The sequence below is a fragment of the Nycticebus coucang genome, chromosome 13 (genome assembly GCF_027406575.1).
Source record: "Nycticebus coucang isolate mNycCou1 chromosome 13, mNycCou1.pri, whole genome shotgun sequence".
NCBI lineage: Eukaryota > Metazoa > Chordata > Mammalia > Primates > Lorisidae > Nycticebus > Nycticebus coucang.
The window spans coordinates 63603826-63618978 of NC_069792.1; positions in this window are offsets into that span (position 1 = coordinate 63603826).

Sequence of the window (15153 nt, forward strand, 5' to 3'; positions counted from 1 at the left end):
CCTTCCCCAGGGTCTGAGTTTAACAAGTGCAGTACGCAAGACTCCTAACTATTTGGCTAGTCATCTCACCCTTCACTGTGGATTTAACTAGACAGCTCTCCTCCCATGTGTTTACAAGCCAGGCACAGCTGACAGACCAGAAAGCTTACTAGAGAACTGGGAGGAAGACAGACTAGTAGGCAGAGCTGGGAAACCATAATAGAATGTTCTGGATAGCCAGAGAGCACCGAGTAGCCAGAGAGTGAGAGGTGGAGAAATGAGCAAGACACCTAAGACAAACCTCACTTGATGGACAATTAGACCCAAGGCCAGTGCTGCTCCTCCTAGATTCCCCCCGGAGGTACTTAACATAATGAATGCCTATTTCTGCGTGGATCAGATGAAACTTACTTCCCCACAGTCTTGATGGCATTAAGGTTCTTCCTGATTTATTTTTCACAATAGACCTGTGATAAGTAAAATTTGAAAAATCATTCTTTAGTTCTTTTCAAAACAAAGCATCTTAAAACTTAGTGGTTTAGAACAATCATAATTATCTTGACCAGCTTTTGAAGAAAGGGTTTGAACTATTTACTCTGAGGCTAGAGACAAAACCAGTCTAAAAACATTGAACTCAAGTCAGTAGTTTTTTCCTGCTAGTTTTTTTTTTTTCCTGCAGAGGATGAGTTAACAATTTTGAAACTACTGTCTATATCCTAGGATTAAGAAAATAAGACAATATATCATGGATGATAGGAGCCAGGTTTTTCACTGTTGGAAAAGGAAATATGAAAAAGGAAGGAAATAGAACAAAGTCCTATGGTGTTGGATTCTATGGTATCAGTATGAACTCATGGTTTGAACTGATTTTTTTAATAGGAGATAGGTATAAAAATAAGACGTGGGTATGTATACATGTGTGCATGTGAACACATACATGTATTTCCTAGATCTGGCCACTAGAGGGCCAAACTGCAATGACATTCTAGTAGCAATGAACACACCTATCACTCAGATCTTGGTTTCTAAATATCCTTCCCTATTAAAAAGAACAGAAGGTCCTTATGAAAATAATTGATTCAGGGTGGTGCCTGTGTCTCAGTGAGTAGGTTCAAACCTGGCCCCGGCCAAATTGCAACAAAAAATAGCCCGGCGTTGTGGCGGGCACCTGTAGTCTCAGCTACTTGGGAGACTGAGACAAGAGAATGGCCTAAGCCCAAGAGCTGGAGGTTACTGTAAGCTGTGACACCACGGCACTCTACTGAGGGTGATAAAGTGAGACTCTGTCGCTAAAAAAAAAAAAAGAAAATGATTCAAAAGCTATGTTAAGAACAGTATAAGATGATTCTGGAACACCTTATATTAGAAAAGTATGGAAGTGCTCAGGGAATCATGAGAAGACATGAAAAAAATAGGGGAAAGTTTGAAGAGGCTCTCAATGATTTTGTGAAATATATATTTAGTCTTCAAACCCATGGCCTGGCATACAATTCCTAAATTCCTTGGAAATGCCACAGTGATGTCATTTTGTGTACTAAAGAGTTGACTGAGAGCTGGTAAGTTCTAGGTAGCTTCAGGCTGGGGGGCAGGTAACTAGAGAGCCCAAGATAGGATTAGACTCTAATCCTATATTCAGGGATTGAACTTTTAGCCACTCCCTGACTCGAGGAAGGACAGAGAGGCTAAAGGTTAAGTTGATCATCTAGTGGCCAATGATTTAATTAATCATGGCTATGTAATGAAGGTTTCATAAAAATTCAGAAGGACAGGGTTTGGGAACTCTGGTAGCTGAACACACAGAGGTTTTTGGAGGGGTTAGCACCCAGAGAGGGCATGGAAGTTCCACACCCCTTCCCCACATGTCACTATATACGTCTCTTCATCTGTATCTTTTGTAGTAAACCAGTACACATGTTTCCCTGAGTTCTGTGAGTTGCTCTAGAAAATTAATAAAATGCAAAGAGCCTCGGTCATGGGAACCCCGACTTGAAGCCAGTCAGTCAGAAATTCCAGAGGCCGTTCCCCTGAGGCACAGGGTTGGTCTTATTCCAGCATTGCTAAAGGTCTTGCAGCTGGGTCTCCATGTTGCAGGGGAGTGAGTGACCACGCTTTCCTCAGTTCATACTGTCAGTGGGGCTGGGGGGAGTGTCTTATGTCTCAGGTGCCACTTTCTCTGGTCCCTACTTGGCCTCGGCTTCCTGTGAATATAGCCAGGGCTCAGCCCTGGACCATGTTCCTGGATTCCCTCAGCCCAACAGTTTGCTCACTCCTTGCATCCCTGCGATGTCCATACACAGAGATGGCGTCACAGCTCACAGCAACCTCAAACTCTTGGGCTCAAGTGACTTTCTTGCCTCAGCCTCCCAAGTAGCTGGGACTACAGGCGCCCACCACAATGCTTGACTATTTTTTAGCTCAGGCTGGTCTTGAACTCCTGAGCTCAAGTAATCCATCTGCCTCCACCTCCCAGAGTGCTAGGATTATAGGCACGAGCCACCATGCCCAGGCCCGGCTTAAAGCTACTGGATTGAAGAAAGTATCTTGAAGGACAGGATAGTTTCATGGTCTAAAATCTGTAAGATACTTATTAACTAACTACATGGGAAAAAATAGTTCAGTTTAAAAGTTGTGATCATAGCCTACTATAGGAGAACCTCCATAGTTGAGCACCTCCCTACATTGACCACCTCCCAACATTGACCTAATTTTCATAGACCAGAAGTATACCACATGTATGTATCAGTACAGTGGCTGAGTTCCTTATGTTGACCACCTCTGAATGTGGAACAGTTTATTACGGTCTGTTGGGTGGTCAACTTACAGAAATTCTACTGTATTCAAGTTTAATGTCACCAGTAATAGGGTGAATCAACAATGATTACCTTTTGATATGATGCACTGAGAAAAATACAACATTCCTTTTGTTGCATTTCTACTGAAAACATACAACCTGAATCTAATCACGAAAAAACAGTAGATTAATCTAAATTGAGGGACATGTCTGACCAGTACTCTTCAAGGCAAAGAAAGCCTGTGAGCTGGCCCAGGTTAAAGGAGGTTATGGAGACATGGCAAGCAAATGTAACGCCTGATCCAGGACTTTCTTGTGCTAGAAACGGTATTTTGGGGACAATTGGTAAAATTTGAACAAGGTCTATAGATTTAGATATTAGCATTATAAAATGAAATTTTCTGATTCTTATGTGTATAATTATACTGTTTATATAAGAGAATTTTCATGTTTTGGAGAGATACTCACTGACTTATATAAGAGTAAAGAGGTATCAGAGTTCCACCTAGCAACTGAGAGAGAGCAACTGAGCTCGCAAACAGTTATGGGGTGGAGCAAATGTTCACATTTGGGCAGTTTGGGTGAAGGACATGTGGGATTTGAGGGGTACTAATTTTATATCTCGTCTGTAAGTCTGTAATTATGTCAAACAGAAATGGTTTAAAAATAGCTGTGTTCTTATTTTTCCCATTTCTGTGGATTTTCTGGGGCTGGGGCTGGGCTGCTCAGGTTTTCTCCTCACTCAGGATCTCTTGCACCTGCATTCAGAGGCTGGCGCAGAGCATTCCAGCAGACTCCCCATGCCTTCCCCCCTTTAGTGGGGGAGGGTGGGAGACGGCTCCGCAGGGACACTGTCTCTACATAAAGTCTGGGGCTTTTTCCTCTCCAGGATTTTCCACCTGGTCTCTCCAATAAGGTTGCAAGACATGTTACATGATGGCTCAGAGTTTCTGAAAAGTGCCAGCTTGGAAGTCACCATATCTTAAATACTAGGGCCAAAAGAGGCATGTGTTATCTCCACTGTGTTCTGCTGATTCAAAAGGGCCGCAGGGCTATCCAGATTCAAGTGGCTATCTGGGAGGTGTGGTTCACTTGGGGCCATGTTTGGAGACAAGTTACAATAACGAAAAATCAGAGTTGCACCTGGGAAGCAGAGACATTATAACTGGGAGAGAAAAATGGAGTGTTAAAGAGACAAGAGAACTCACCCAGTTGTGGGAGGAACTGGGGAAGAGGGTTCAAAAGATTTGGCTGACAATCAGCCGAAGCCCTGGCATGAGTGGACAAGCCAGAGCTTGCCCAGGAATCTGGGAAGCTGGGCCCAGCCGGCTCCTGGAGTGGGACTGCAAGAAGTCAATGGGCAGCTGTGCTCTCTGCATCTGGGGTGGGCCTAGAGTTGCTATTGGTCAGGAGGACGAGGTGGTCACAGAGCCAGGGAGAGTGAATAAGCCAGCAGGACGGCCCTTTATCTTTATCAGTCTTTCTCTGCCTTTAAACCATGATAACATTCAGAAAATATTGTGTGCTATTTCCCTTCTACCTTCCAAATCTCGCTCAAATTTCTCTTTGGCCAACTCTAAGCTAGAACCACAGAGGGAAGGGGATTGTGACAAACTTAGTTCCAGCTTTAGCCAAGGTAACACAGAACAAAACCATCCTGAGAAGACATGAGAAAGAACCATAACTGAGAGTCTCGTACTTGAACGGAATTTGTGAACATATTTCACGTAGCCAGAAAAGGGCCCTGGCACTAAAGGTCACAATTAAGTCTGCTTATTAGGCCTCATAACTATAATGAAATCATGATCAAGAGCATCATTCTCATGGATTGTATTCAACTATATCACCTTCATACCCACGGCCTCCAGTAAAACCTGAATGAACAAGAAACAGGACTGAAACTTAAAGCTTAGGCTAAATTCTTTAAAAAGCCCAAAAGAATCACAAATTCAAATCTGGAATTTATCTAAAACAGTTTTCTAGCTTGAAGGACCAAAAATTATGATGCCAGCCAGCACTTTTATACTGACTGGCACTTACCAGGCACTGTTCTAAGGGTGTTAATTCATTTAATCTTTGCTGAAACCCTGTAAAACAGGCATTATTATTACCCCTGTTTCATAGATAAAGACGCTGAGGCACTGAAGGTTAGAAGCTGCCAAGGTCACTTGCTGATAAGTAGCGCAAAGCAACAGTTTGATTGCGGGAGCGTCGTGCTCAAGGCTGTTCTGGATCAGTGAGCTAACCTGCCTGTCATTCTCACCTCCAATATCATCACATCCAAGGACCAGGCATAAGGACATACGTTCAGATAAGAGCCTTGGGCATTGTCAGCTGGTTTTGTTTGTAATAAACTTGTTTCTTCATTCAGTCAACCAAGATTAACTCAAAGCTTGTCATGTGTCAGGGTCACTATGCTAGGGTCAGAGGTCACCAGGGCCCTGTTCTTCTGGATCATACAGCTCTGTGGAGGAAGAAATGTTATTCCAGTGAGCTCTCAACTGCAGGCTGATGAGCAAGGCAGATGAGTCAACCATCCTCTATTCCATTATCTTCTGTACCTTCCAACTGGAAAGTGTATATGTCCTGGAGCTCTTTTCTATAAAAGGGTTAAACTTCTTCTTAAATTTCATAAATCCAATTACTGAGCACCCCTACTCCCTGTGCTGGCCTGGCCTCTCCCTCTCCCTCTGGCCCATTTTCCCTTCTTTTCCTAATATTGCTTTTACCTATTGGGTTTGTTTGCCTACCAGCCCTCCTTCTGCCTCTGTTACAGATACATAATTATAGCGATTGGGGTGAAATAAGAAGGAAAATAAGCCGTTGGCTAATTATTAAGTAGCCTTTCCAAAGAACACAGAAGACATTGTAAAATGGTACACAGTTATCCCCTCATTAGCTCACACAGGCACGGAAAATGCTGAGAGGTTTTTAACCTTTCCAAAAAGGGTATAAATGGAAAGGCTACAATTTAAACCAAAACAACTTCTCTGATGCCTTAAGAGCATGAGTGGTTGGAATATTCTTTCATCCTGACGTCCTTGCTAAGGTTGAAGCTAGGTTGACAGCTGGTACAAAGAACCTAAGCAGAGCACAGGACTTTTTGGTAAAGCACAGAGCTGTTTGGGATTATGGTTTTGCCTTAGGGGTTGCAGATGGAAGGTTCTATGGAATGTTTGTGTCTCCCTCAAATTCATATATTGAAACCTAACACTCAATGTGATGGCATTAAGAAGTGGGGCCTTTGGGAGGTAATTAGGTCATGAGGGTGGAGCTGTCATGAATGTGATTAGTGTCCTTGTAAGAAGGGACATGAGAGAGATAATTTCTCTCCACTGAGTGAGGACACAGCAAGAAGATGGCTATTTGCAAACCATGAAGAGAACCCTCACCAGAACCCGACCATGCTGGCATTTTTGACTTCCACCCTCTCTATGGTGTGTCTGTGATAGTAGCCTGAACTGACTAAGACAGAAGGGGTGAAAACACAGGGAAATAGAAACAAACATTGTCATAGATTTTGTAAATTGTCTATTTTCATGTCTATTCATTTCACACACACAAAATTTTTGTGTTCTCTAATTTAATATTTAAGAGTCTCAACTCTTTTATTTGTGACAGGGTTGCCCCCGGTAGAGTGCTGTGGCGTCACAGCTCACAGCAACCTCAAACTCTTATGCTTAAGCAATTCTCTTGCCTCAGCCTCCCTAGTAGCTGGGACTACAGGTGCCCATCACCATGCCTGGCTATTTTTTTTTTGGTCGCAGTGGTAATTGTTGTTTAGCAGGCCCGGGCCCAGCTCGAACCTGACAGCCTTGGTGTATGTGGCCAGTGCCCTACTCACTGGACTACAGACGCCAAGCCAAGAGTCTCAACTCTTTAAGAATGACATAGAAGTTCCCAAACTTGCAATAACTAATGACTCAACAGTTAAAATTGTGTCCCTGAGGCTGGTGGGCAGGAGTTAGTCACTTAGTGTGAATTGGACTAAGCAGCCTCCTAACGATCCCTCTCCATGTGGCTGTGTGGTTCTCAACCACGTGATACTTGACCTCATTTAATTACCACATCCACCCTCTGGAGCAGCGGAGTGGCACGCTGCTGCTCACCAGTATGTCAGGATCTCCTGTCTTTCCAGCAAGGAGAATGGTGTATCCTTGCTCCATTGATAGTAGGCTTGGCTGTCTAACTTGCTTAACCAATAAAATAAGTAGAAGTGACACATTTCATGTCTGCATGGAAGCATTAAACTCTGTCTTTTGCTACAGTGATTCCAAAAGCAACTGTTGATATTAAGGTGTCTTTAAGACCAAAGGCCCCAAGAAAGCAGAACCAACCCATGGAAAACAACTGCCTTAGAGAATTGCCAGGACCCATAGTGGACATTTTGCATGAGTGAAAGATAAATTTTAGTGGTATTAAGCAACTGAGATTGCAAAGTCATTGTTACTGTAGTGTAAAATAGCCTAAACTGCTTGATGCAAGTAAATATTACCCTGGTTTTAAAGATAAAGAAATGGTTGAAATTTGACATGTGATGGTAAAAATTCAAAGATTTTTAAGGACTTTCTTATTTTCTTCCCATAAATTATGATTTCTATTTTTTAATTTAATTCTTTTTCTTCTCTTTTCAACCCTCTTAGTATTCCAACTCTGGCCAGATCCCTTCTCCTTCTTCTTATTGTTTCCATGTCACTAGGATGAGGTCCTTAAGGACAGCAGTTGTGGCACTAAGTATTGTGCATATATCACATGCTCAATAACAGTGGTTCTCAACCTTCCTAATGCCATGACCCTTTAATACAGTTCTTCATGTTGTGGTGACCCCCAACCACAAAATTATTTTCATTGATACTTCATAACTGTAATTTTGCTACTGTTATGAATCATAACGTAAATATCTGAGACACAGGATATTTAGGGGACCCCTGTGATGGGTCATTCAACCCCCAAAGGGGTCACAACCCACAGGCTGAGAACCACTGCTCACTATTGAATTACTTCCAATATTAGCATGCTTGAATTATTTTTTGAGACTTAAAACAACCCATTCTGTGATGATTTTTCTTAACTGGGAAGTCAAACATTTTGAGAGAAGTGAAATCTCTATTGCACATTTAAAAATTATTATTATTGTTGGAAAACATATAGTGAATGCCAGATACTGTACTATGCATTTTCCATAAATTATCTCATTGAATCCTGGTGTGGTAGTCTCCAAAGATGGCTATCATCCAGTCCTCTGTTTCTTGTTTGCACATGACACTCCTCTTACTACAAGATTGAGTCCATTTCTCTGCCCTTGGACGTGGGCTGGTCTTGTGACTTGCTTTGACCAATAGACTGAAGTGGAAGTGACACTGTGCCAGTTATGAACTTACTGCTTCAGAGATCTGGAAGCTTCCAGTTTCATCCTTACAAAGCCAGGAACCAAACTGAAACTTGGGCTAGATTACTGAATAATGAGAGGGCTTGTGGAGAGAGAGAGTCCACTGAGAGGATTACTGAGGCACCTGTCATGGGAATGAAGCTTTCCTGCCTTCTGGCCAAGCCAAATGGACAGCTAAAAGCAACAGTGGGAATGGCCCCAGCTGATGTCAACTGAAGCAGAAGAACCATCCAGCTGAGCCTTTCCTGAATGCCTAACAAACAGAATCATAAGAAATAATATCTAAGTCACTGTTTGGGGGTAGTTGCTACACAGCAATGATTAACAGGAACATCTGATACCAACCTTAATAATAGTACTTAATAATTCAAGTACTATTGAAGCCAGGAAGGGTTAAGAAACTTTCTTTAAGATCACAAAGTTAATAAGTGACAAAGCCAGCATAAGCATCCTGTTTCATATAACTACAAAGTCAAAACTCCCAGCCATACCTTATATTGCCTCTCAAGTCAAGTGATTAGTTTAGGAACTTTAAAATATGTATTACTTGACCTTTCATCAACTCAACACAATTATTTAATGGTATACAAGGAAATTCAATGAAAATTGCAAACTTTCAAAGATTTTTGTTTAGTAACCTCTTCTAGAGTTGATACATCATGACTTTCATGTTTATGTCACTTTTCCCCAGAGACTGAAGAAAAGAAATTCTTTCATGGCTGTGATTTCGGCCACTGACAGTGACATGCTCCACGGAGTCTGAAATGGTAAGACCATTGGCTTAATGTGTGCCATGTGACACAAGGTATGCATATTGAGCATCTGTAGGATTATAGAAACAACTACGATAGCTTTCTTTACAAATCAGTTTTAACTACATTATATGTTCATATGTAACAGAGTTGAGTATGGCAGGCTGAATTTTCCAAAGTTGGACGTGTCAATATCTTTCAGTCCACATGCTCTTCTGCCATGCAGATGTGCCATTCCCCTATCATGCGTGGACTCTGTTTCTGCACTGCTTTAGGCTGGGATGACTCTGTACCTGCTTTCATCAACATCATGTGGTAGAAATGATCCAATGCCAGTTCATGTTGTACCCTCACTTAGGCTGGCTCCTGGATAGACCCTGGAGGATGGAGCGTCACATAGGAAGGAGAGAGAGGTAGAGAGATCCTAAGGAGCACTAAATGGGCTAGACATGTATGTGAAAAGCCCTCTTGGAAGTGGGTCCTCTAGCTGCACCAGATGTGGAACAGAAATAAACTGTTCATCTGAGCCATTCCCAAATTCCTGACCTATCAAATCTTGAGTAAAATAAATTATCATTTTAAACCATTAAGTATTGGAGGACTTGGTTTCATAACTATAAATAACCAAGATAATGAATAATTAATACTCAGAGTCATTTGAAGTTTTTTTTTTAAAGACAGAGTCTCATTTTGTCACCCTCAGTAGAGTGCCATGGTGTCAGAGCTCTGAGCAACCTCCAGCTCTTGGGCTTAGACAATTCTCTTGCCTCAGCCTCCCGAGTAGCTGGGAATACAGGTGCTCACAACAATGCCCAGCTATTTTTTTTGTTGCAGTTTGGCTAGGGCCGGGTTCAAACCTGCCACCCTTGGTATATGAGCCACAGGCACCACCCCCTGTTTGAAGTTTTTGTTTGTTTGAGAGAGAGAGAGACAGGGTCTCAGTCTACTACCTAGGCTGGTGTGCAGTGGCATCATCGTAGCTCACTGCAACCTCAAACTCCTGAGCTCAAATGATTCTTCCACCTTAGCCCCCCAAAGTGCTAGGAATACAGGCATGAGCCACCATGCCCTGCTGAATAATAAATATTTGAAAGTGACTGATGATTAATTTTTTAATCACCTTATATTTTAGGACACAAGTCATATGTTGCAAGCTTTCATAGGCTATGAGTTCTAGAGAGACCATATTAACATTAATAACCAACATTCAGCTGCTCTGAGCCCCCACCCTATTGACTGCAACACCACAGACTCTACCACCATCATCACTGTTCAGTTCTCCCAACTACTTCTAGAAATCTTTATGTCTCCCAAACAAATGTGTCAGTTGCAGTCGTCATGGAGTGTCCCTGTATTACTCCTCTTCTGCTTTAAATCCCAGTCGTCATGGAGGGTCCCTGTATGACTCCTCTTCTGCTTTAAATCCCAGTCGTCATGGAGGGTCCCTGTATGACTCCTCTTCTGCTTTAAATCCCAGTCGTCATGGAGGGTCCCTGTATGACTCCTCTTCTGCTTTAAATCCCAGTCGTCATGGAGGGTCCCTGTATGACTCCTCTTCTGCTTTAAATCCCAGTCGTCATGGAGGGTCCCTGTATTACTCCTCTTCTGCTTTAAACCCCAGTCGTCATGGAGGGTCCCTGTATGACTCCTCTTCTGCTTTAAATCCCAGTCGTCATGGAGTGTCCCTGTATTACTCCTCTTCTGCTTTAAACCCCACTTTCTCACGTCCACTGCCTGAGATGCATCTCACCATCATTGCTGCTTGATGGTCTTATCACAGATGCTGCGCTGGGTGCTCTCTCTGCCACCAATCTCGGGCCTGTTGGGGCTATGTGAGATGAGCCCAGAGTCTCAGAAAGTCTTATGAAGCCAGTTTCTTCAGCTCTGCCCCTCTGGCTCCTAGTCATGGCTACTGTCCTGTTCAAGGCACCACCAGAAAGGGGACAGCCAGGCCACCATTGATCCCATCATCCCCAGTCCCGTTCTCCCAGCCCTGCTTCTCTCTGGTGGCCACTCCACGGCACCCCCTCCTCTACCCTTCACAAAACTGCATCTCCCAGGCAATTAGTGGTGTAAAGGAGCCAGAATATTCCTGGTCCCTCACACCAGCCACCCAGCCACCCAAGATGCTCTGTTTTAAGAATGTGCAAGGATCTTGGGGTAAAAATATGCAACTCATGAATAAACAAAAACTATAAATATTCCTACACATAAACAAAACCTTTTTTTTTTTTTTTTATTGTTGGGGATTCATTGAGGGTACAATAAGCCAGGTTACACTGATTGCAATTGTTAGGTAAAGTCCCTCTTGCAATCATGTCTTGCCCCCATAAAGTGTGACACACACCCAGGCCCCACCCCACTCCCTCCGTCCCTCTTTCTGCTTCCCCCCCATAACCTTAATTGTCATTAATTGTCCTCATATCAAAATTGAGTACATAGGATTCATGCTTCTCCATTCTTGTGATGCTTTACTAAGAATAATGTCTTCCACGTCCATCCAGGTTAATACGAAGGATGTAAAGTCTCCATTTTTTTTAATGGCTGAATAGTATTCCATGGTATACATATACCACAGCTTGTTAATCCATTTCTGGGTTGGTGGGCATTTAGGCTGTTTCCACATTTTGGCGATTGTAAATTGAGCTGCAATAAACAGTCTAGTAAAAGTGTCCTTATGATAAAAGGATTTTTTTCCTTCTGGGTAGATGCCCAATAATGGGATTGCAGGATCAAATGGGAGGTCTAGGTTGAGTGCTTTGAGGTTTCTCCATACTTCCTTCCAGAAAGGTTGTACTAGTTTGCAGTCCCACCAGCAGTGTAAAAGTGTTCCCTTCTCTCCACAGCCACTCCAGCATCTGCAGTTTTGAGATTTTGAGATGTGGGCCATTCTCACTGGGGTTAGATGATATCTCAGGGTTGTTTTGATTTGCATTTCTCTAATATATAGAGATGATGAACATTTTTTCATGTGTTTGTTAGCCATTCGTCTGTCATCTTTAGAGAAAGTTCTATTCATGTCTCTTGCCCATTGATATATGGGATTGTTGGCTTTTTTCATGTGGATTAATTTGAGTTCTCTATAGATCCTAGTTATCAAGCTTTTGTCTGATTGAAAATATGCAAATATCCTTTCCCATTGTGTAGGTTGTCTCTTTGCTTTGGTTATTGTCTCCTTAGCTGTACAGAAGCTTTTCAGTTTAATGAAGTCCCATTTGTTTATTTTTGTTGTTGTTGCAATTGCCATGGCAGTCTTCTTCATGAAGTCTTTCCCCAGGCCAATATCTTCCAGTGTTTTTCCTATGCTTTCTTGGAGGATTTTTCTTGTTTCATGCCTTAAATTTAAGTCCTTTATCCATCTTGAATCAATTTTTGTGAGTGGGGAAAGGTGTGGGTCCAGTTTCAGTCTTTTACATGTAGACATCCAGTTCTCCCAACACCATTTATTGAATAGGGAGTCTTTCCCCCAAGGTATGTTCTTGTTTGGTTTATCGAAGATTAGGTGGTTGTAAGATGTTAGTTTCATTTCTTGGTTTTCAATTCGATTCCAAGTGTCTATGTCTCTGTTTTTGTGCCAGTACCATGCTGTCTTGAGCACTATGGCTTTGTAGTACAGACTAAAATCTGGTATGCTGATGCCCCCAGCTTTATTTTTGTTACTAAGAACTGCCTTAGCTATACAGGGTTTTTTCCGGTTCCATACAAAATGCAGAATCAAAACCTTTTAAGCATGGCAGAAAACTAGAAGAGTTCTCAAATACATGTTTCCTCTTAGACTTTTGCATCTCTAGTTGTGTTGGACAGCTAGATATAAATGTGGGAATAGATGCAGCACATGACAGGGCTCAGCCTTGAGGAGTTGGGAGAAGGTGAGAATGAAGGGCTCAGAAGGGATGGGAAGAGTAACAGGGAAGGCACCGCTCAGAGTGGTCTCCAGCACTCAGGAGTAAGGCTCCAAGTGCCCAGTTAGTAATGAATGGAGCCCATGCATGCTCTAGGGACTGCCTGGAACCTCTATTCTGAGAATAGTTAAATTATTGATAGAAAATATGTGATTGAGCTGACAGCTGAAAAACAAGATGACAGCAATTGAAATTGATTCTGCCCCCAATAAAATGAGGGCACTCTGATTTTCAGAGCTGCTGGAGGCTCCAGTGAGTGAGGATGTTGAGGTCAGGATTTACAAAGGGCCCATGACCCTGACCAGTTCTAGAGGCAGCAGGAGGCCTTGACCAGAAGGGTGGGCTTGCCCAATGATGTTCTTTGTTAATGCATGAACCCCCAAGGGTCCTCATGCTAGGAAGCTGGCTGTGGTTGCTTCCTAAGCAGTGCCCGTCCTCTGCTCTTGGCTGCACAGTCTTGCTCACTTCAGGTTGCAGCCTTGGGGACTTTGCTAGGGCTGCAGTAACAAGGTGCACAATGTGGGCGGCTCAAATAACAGATCTATTGTCTCACGGTTCTGGGGGCTGGAAGTCTGAGACCAAAGTATCGGCAGGGCTGTTGGCTCCTGAGTTCTGCGAGGGAGGCTCTGTTCTAGGCTTCTCGCCCAGCTCCTAGTGGTGTGCTACACTCTTTCATGTTCCTTGACTTGTAGACCTGTTGCACTAAACTCTGCCACTTTATATTCACGTGGCTTGCCCCCCACGTGTGTGTGTGTCTGTCTTTGCATCTAAATTTTCCTTTTTTGTAAGAACACAATCATTTAGGATTAGGGCCCACCCTTATGACCTCATCTTAACTTGATCACCTGCAAAGACTGTATTTCCAAATAAAGTCACATTGACAGACACTGGAGGTTAGGACTTCAACATCTTTGGGGGGAACACAATTCAGTCTGTAACATTTCTTTCCTCTGAACTGACTCCTGGTCCCCATCCCCAGAGAAGTCTCTGCAAGATCTCTGTCTCCAGGGCCCAATCCCAGGAGAAGAAACAGCACAGATAATAATTCACAGGGTTCTGGAGTGAGTGTTTTCCTTACTAGAAAAAAAATGTGCAACCTCCATCTCAGCAAAAGAGAACTGGGAAGCCCTAATCTCTGTCCCCACTTCACTAAGCCTTTGCAGAACTGCCCAAGACTGTCTGTTTGCCTTTCAGGATTACTCAGGCTGGCTGTAGGCCCCATGACCTTCCAGCTTATTGAGATAACTTTAGGGGCTGCCTCAAGGGAGTGGGTGAACAGAGTTCAGTTCCATTTAGGGAGCAGGGCTTGGGAGACTAAGAAGAGATGTGGTGATCGGTATTAGGGTTGCTAAGATGGGAAGACAGGGTGCTTGCTTGGCAGGAAAGGTTGTCACAGAGGCCCCCTAGCCATTCTGGGGACTACAGGAATGAGTTCTTAAGTCTATATGAAAGCATCAGGAAGCCTTCATGGAAGAGCTAAGATGTGAAGGATAAAAGGGACTTGCCGGCTCAGCGCCCGTAGCTCAGTGAGTAGGGTGTCAGCCACATACACAGAAGCTGGCGGGTTCAAGTCTGGCCCAGGCCTGCTAAAACAACAATGACAACGGCAACCAAGAAACAGGCATTGTGGCAGCCGCCTGTAGTCCCAGCTACTTGGGAGGCTGAGGCAAGAGAATTGCTTAAGCCTAAGAGTTTGAGGTTGCTGTGAGCTGTGATGCCACAGCACTCCTCTACTGAGGGTGACATAGTGAGACTCTGTCTCAAAAAAAAGGGAGGGTGGGGAGGGCTTGCCATGCAGAAAACCAAGGAGAGGGCATTCTAGGCAAAGGGAATAGCATGTACAAAGGCACTGGGTGTCGCAGGGCCCTGGACATCCTGTCAACCAGAGCAGCTAAGTACTGCTGGATCTTAAAGCTTGAGGTGGAAGGGGCAGGAAGCAAAGTGAGTTGGCTGAAGTATTTCTTGAACTACTGCAGGAAAGGAACATGATTCTGCAGCCAGGATGAGCGGGCAGCTGTTGGAGCAGCATGGCAGGGTGGAGGCTGGGGGTTGGTGGTAGGGAAAACCTGGCACTTGGACACGTTCTTGAACCTCTCCAGGTCTCTTTCATGATACAGGGATAACAAACTCTGCACTTTAAGGTGTTGTGATTATGAGAAAAAAATACAGGTGAGGTGCAGGTGACACCTGGCTTAGAGGAGGCCATGGAAATAGTACAGTGAAGACCCATTAGTCACACTGAGATTGTGCAAACTGAATCAGCTATACTTGGCAGTTCCCACACAAAAAAGTTCAAGGGGGAGAACAGTGTATTAAAGATAGCTGCAAATCCTTCGGCAC